The sequence below is a fragment of the Phyllostomus discolor genome, chromosome 2, assembly GCF_004126475.2.
Source record: "Phyllostomus discolor isolate MPI-MPIP mPhyDis1 chromosome 2, mPhyDis1.pri.v3, whole genome shotgun sequence".
Lineage (NCBI taxonomy): Eukaryota > Metazoa > Chordata > Mammalia > Chiroptera > Phyllostomidae > Phyllostomus > Phyllostomus discolor.
The window spans coordinates 164,680,473-164,686,323 of NC_040904.2; positions in this window are offsets into that span (position 1 = coordinate 164,680,473).

Genomic DNA, 5,851 nt, shown 5'->3' on the forward strand with positions numbered 1-5,851 from the left:
TAAAGCTATGTGTCTATTTTTATCTCCCCTCTTGGGATTGATCAGTCACTGGTCAAACAGGTCGACTGCAGGACTCTGGGAATTCTCCAATTATGGGGAAGGGGACCAGAGACCTAGTTACACCTTCAGAACAATGCAACTTGGACACGAAAGGTCACCTGCCCCACCATCCTATGAAAGTGTTGACCTACGTTCCCAGTGTCTCCCGACATGTCCAGGTACCACGTGGCCACCTTAGCAAGCATATCGACAAGGGATTCCTCCTGGCAGTGGCAGGTTCTTTCTCCAGCACAACTTCGGGGGTTGGCACAGCCCAGAATATACTTTGATGGGTACAGGCCTAATCCTGCCAAATCAAATGCTAGATCAACAAAGAAGGATTGAGGACCTTCTCCTAGCCCAGCCCTGCTCTAGCATACCTGCAATTGTTCCCCACTCCTCTACCTCAGGAAGCTGGCAGTCAGCTCGAGAGAGAAGCTAACTACTTAAGATAGCCATTCTGGACTTCCTAGACAGGTGAAGAAGGTCAGAGAAGAGAGGGACTTACGCAGGGAAGCTGAGAATCAGAGCAGGCTTCCTGGAGGAAGTGGGGCTTTAAGTGAGTGCGAAGATAGATAGGGTGAAGGAAGAGCAGGTGTCCCAAAGACAGGAATCTTAGGGACAGAGAAGGGACTTTGAAGCATTGAGACAGACAGATAAGCCTCAGTTTCCTCATCTGTAAAAACTGAGGATCTGAAAATAGTTATGTTCACTCCTATCAGGAATGACACATCTCTTGCTTCCAGCACTCTGAACTGTAACAGCTGAGCAAATGTAAAGGATTATTGGTGATGTTATTGTTATTGCTCAGATATCATGGATTAAAGACAACCCACTGGTTGGAAGACCAAATACAGGCAAATGGGCCCTGGGTTGGCGCTCTCAAGACTCAGGAGAGGCAGGTGGCTAAACCCATCCCATCCGAGAGGGGCCTACAGCCAAGATCAACTCTCTACTCATTTTACCTTGGTTTTATATCCTATTTTCTAGTCTGGTTTCTGAATACTAATTTGAATTTCTGAATTTGAATCTGACTTTCATTGTCAAGCATATATAACACTTTGTTCTTTCCTTCTTTCTTTAAGTTTATTATTTTTATGGTTCACCTTCTTGAGTTGAATCTCTCATTTTCCAGCTTTCTTCTTTTTCAATATAGATTCTCTGAAGGCCGTAAATTTCCGTCTAAGTACTCTTTTTACTGCTTCCTATTGTTTTCATATGTAGCATTTTTATTAGCATTTAGTTACAGTGATTTTATTCCTTGACTCATAAGTTGCTTAGAACTAAGTTCTTAAAATGAACATGGGTCATCCGTGTCACAGACGTTTGCTGAGCGCCTGCCTGGTCTGTGCCTGGCCTGCCCTGGATGTGCTTAGGGACACGTTAAATTTGTCCCCCACTTATCTCTGTATCTTGGACTCCCTAACCCTCTACTTTAGTCCTACCTCAGTTGAGATAGCCCATCCCCAGAAGACTCTAAACTCCTTGGGGGCAGGATTGCATCCCATTATGTCTCCAGGGCCTTGAACAGTGCCTGGCCCTTGGAGGTTTTCAATAAATGTAAAAGGAAGAAAAGAATGAATGAAACATGTACCCCCCAACCCAGGTCTCCTAGTCTAAACGTCCCAATGAGGGCCTATCTCCTTGACCTTTGTATCCCCAGTATTAATGCAATGCCTGACACATTGAAGAAGCAGTTAGTGCATGCGAAGTAGAAGAGAGGGAGGGGGAGAGGAAGGGAGGGAGGGAGAGAAGGAAGGAAGGAAGGAAGGAAGGAAGGAAGGAAGGAAGGAAGGAAGGAAGGAAGGAAGGAAGGAAGGGAAACCACAATTTTCCTACCTAAACGAGGAAACTCTCCTGCCCTCTCCCGCTGGCAGTTCTCCGGAAGGAAGGCAGGCGTCTCAGTCCCCTCCTTGTGCAAGCTCCCTCCTCCCCCCTCCCTCCCACTCCCTCCCACTGGAGAGATCCAGTGAACACCTGGCCAAGGGCTCTACCCCTGCTCTGAGCACAATAGCAAAAATAAGCCCCTGCCTGGGTTTGGGGTTTTTCTCCTTGATCTCTGGTCCTGCTAACCACCTGTGAGACGGGCAGAACAGGTATCATTAGCTGAGGCCCAGAGAGGCCAAGCACTGTAACTTGGGTCACCCAGCAAGTAAGTGGACACATTTGGGTTCCACAGAACCATTTTTCCCCTGCAAACTGCCCGCAATAGGGACAGTAAAAATAACCACACCCAGGAGTCAGTGAGGTGGAGATTGAAGGCCTCACCTTCAAACACAAAGGGCAGTGGGGTTGAGCAGGCACCCAATAGCTGGTGCCCAGCCTACACCTCCCCCAAGCTCAGCGCGGAAGATCCAGGCTCAGAGATCTCGGGCAGGACTGGCAAGTCAGCGTCCTGGTAGCTCCAGAGCAACCTTCCTCTGAGGTGGTCCAGGGCCAGAGCCCAAGGCAGGCCCTGTGTGCTGGGGGTTGACTATACAATGTCCCCTCCTGTCCCTTCTCCTGGTCTATTTAGGCCTGAGGAAATACAGGGAGAAGGGAAGTGGTCCTTGTGTTTGGGAAGCTCTAAAGGCTAAGGGAGCCAAGCAGAGCCAAAGGCACCTAGGCAGAGCTTCAACACCTCAGCACTGGGGCCTGCAGATCAGCTGGGGGACTCAGGTCAAAAAGGGCTTGCTGGAGGAGGGGAGGGTGGTGGCTTGGAAAGAGAGGGTGTCAGGGCTGGCACAGAAGGGAGTGGAAATGGCCTGGGAAGGAGCAGGGAGCAGATGTGCTCCACCCCAGCCCAGGCAGAGGGCAGGCTGCAGTCACCAGACCGCAGCTGTGGAAGCCTGAGTTGAGAATGAGGAAACTTCAGGAACGTGTGTGGTACTGCGGGATAACCTCTAACCCCAACCAGGAGATAAGCCAACCCCGGTGTGCAGGGACCACATCTTATTCAACTGTGCACCCCAGCATCTAGCAGGGTGCCAAGTATGCAGTTGGTGCTTACTGAATGTTGGGTAAATGAAGACAGGCCTGAACGGTGGGGGCTGCAGCTACTGAGGGGTGAAAGTTGCACGTTTTGGGCACCTGCTCAGTGCTGCACCCTGTGCCAGACACCGTGGGAGAGGTAGGAGGAAATAAAGGGTACAATGGGGTCCTTGCCCTCGAGGGTTTGGGGCATCTGGCTCCTGGCCAGGATCCCACTCACAGTCCTCTGTTGAGCCAAAGTCCCCTCTGTTGTGGTGAGAAGCCACATGCTCTCTGTGGGACCTTGAGCAAGGTGTGTCCCCTCTCTGCAGCTGTTCCTTCAGCTGTAAAATAAAGGGGTTAGATGGGTGCTCTGACAGCTGCTGTCCCCACCCTGCACACCTCAGTTCCCTAGGCAACGCACCTGCCGGCTTGTAGCTGTGCGGTTTTAGGCAACCTCCAGGAGCTAGAGTACCTGCCTCAAAGATCTGTTGTGAAGCTTTAAAGAAACGATGCACAATTAAAAAAAAAAAATTACTGTGCTTGGCACAGGCTAAATGCTTAAAAATAACAATAGCAGCCAATATGCCCATTGTGAGAGCCTTTCCCCTATCCCAGTGAAGTGGTCACTCAAAGTGGTCATCTGCCCAAGCTCACCTGCATCCTGCCCCAATCCAACCCTCCAGGAGGGGCCAGAGCTCAGACTCCTTTTGGGGCAGCTGGGGATTAGAGAAGGGTAGGCAAGTGGCCGCAGGAGCTGACTACCCACATTCCCTCAGGGAAAGGTCAGTGCCAGCCAGGCCGGCCTGCACCGCCCCAACCCCTGCCCCCTGCCCCCTGCCCCCTGCCGGTGTCAGCGAGACCAGCACTTCTCAGGAGCCTGAGCCCACAGAGCTTTGCCTCCTCCACGGAGGACCCAGGATGCATTTTCAAATGCAAAACCCAGAACTCAGGTCCCCTCACTCTTAGCTTGGATATCAGTACTAAGCGCTCAGAGGCTCCCACGGATGAGACTTCAGGGCTGAACCCCCAGAGCTGGGACCACCCCTAAGCCCCAACTTCACCCCCTTCCACAGGGTCAGGCTTAGCACCTTCCACTGAGGGAGATGCCACAGCCCACAGGCCTCAGAGACCCTGACCCCACCTGGAGTACTCACCCTCCCACCAGCTCTGGCTCCTCATTTGCCAGGTCAGATGTCACCTTCTTAGAGACATGCCCATCTCAAAGTGCCCCCTACTACCTCCACGCTACCTTTTATTTCCTGCTTTATCATGACCTTGTCTTGCATTCATCACAGCATTCAGCACAGCCTGCTTTACCTTGCTGATGTTTCCGTCCCTAGTGTATCGGTTGGGATCCAGTTGGAAAAGAAAAACCAGTCTGTTTCAGACAGAGGGGATTCGATGCAAAGAACTGATGGTGTGGGTATTGAAAGCTGACAGACCCAGGCAGGCCTAGGAGGAATGGAAAATCACTGGGCTACAAAATGGGCACTGTAGGAAGCTGTCTGAAGACCCTGCCCAGGAAAAACAGGTGAAGATGAGGGTCTGGGGTCGGCCTATTCCGCCTAACGGGATGCAGCTTTAACTCAAGCTGGCACCCAGCAACCAGCTCTAGCCAACTAAACTCTGATACCCTTCGCTTAAAAACCCTGACCTAAGAACAACCAGATGAGGCCCAGCCTCCCTTGGCTGGCTCCCCAACCTCCCTGGGTTGGCTCCACTTTCCCACTAACAAACCCTGTTCTCCTCAGCTTGCTGCGTCTGTCCGGTTTCCTGAGCAACTTGGACCTAACGAAAGCATAAAGAACAAAGAGGGGATGCTGAGGTGTTCTAGAGACTAGCAAACACAGAAGCCAACCACTGGAGAGCTGAGAGAGGGGTCTTACCAAACCCCGGCGCCCAGGCAAGGGCCCCAGCAGGACAGTCCTTGGTCATGTGGGCAGGGGATTGGATGGAGTGAAATGTTTTCCCTCTAATAGGAAGAGTGAGGACTTAAAGGCTGGGAGGTTGTTCTGAGGAGGTGGCCAGGGATCTCGTGGGCTTCTAGTGGGCAGACTACACTTCCCTGTCATCAGCCCCCGTCTCCAAGACACACGCGACCTCAGGAGCAGCGCTCAGCATTCACTCCACAAATATTTACTGACATCACGATTCGCTAGGCGTGCTTCCAGCTCTGGGAATGTGGCGTGAACAAATCTGCCCACATCCCTGCTTCCACGGAGTCTAGTCTTGTGGGAAGACAGACGAGAAAGAAATGCATTGTACAAGATAAAGTCAGCCAGGTGGCAATAATACGAGATATTATGGAGAAAAATAAAGGAGGCGCAGGCGTAAGGGGTGTTGGGGGGTGTCAGGGAAAGCCTCGAAGAGAAGAGGACGTTTCAAGAAAACCCAGGAGGAGGTAATGAGAAGGCCGCACAGGTGCCTCGGGACAAGCCCTCAGGCTGAGGGGAACAGCAAAGGCAAAAGCTCTGCAAGGAGGCCAGTGCAGCTACCGTGGAGGGGGGAGGGGACAGTGGGAGGAGGAGCCTGGTCAGAGGTGGGGCCCAGACTGTGCCGGGCAAGGAGGGTCATTGTTGGACTCCAGCTTTGACTAAGATGGAGGGTATGGGGAGGCCAGTTACCGGATCTGACTCTAGGGGGAGCAGCAGAGGGCCAGGGCAAAACAGCGAGATCTGGAATTTTCCCAGCCCCACCTTTGACAAGAAATAAAAGATAGAAAGAGCCTTCTCTTCCAGTTTCTTTTACCCCGTAACTTCCATCTCAAAGAATCAAAGGGTGGGGAGTAGTTTTCATTTCAACAGGCCCTAGGACCCCCACCCACCTGTTAGAATGTTAGTTCCTTAAGACAGGCGTCACC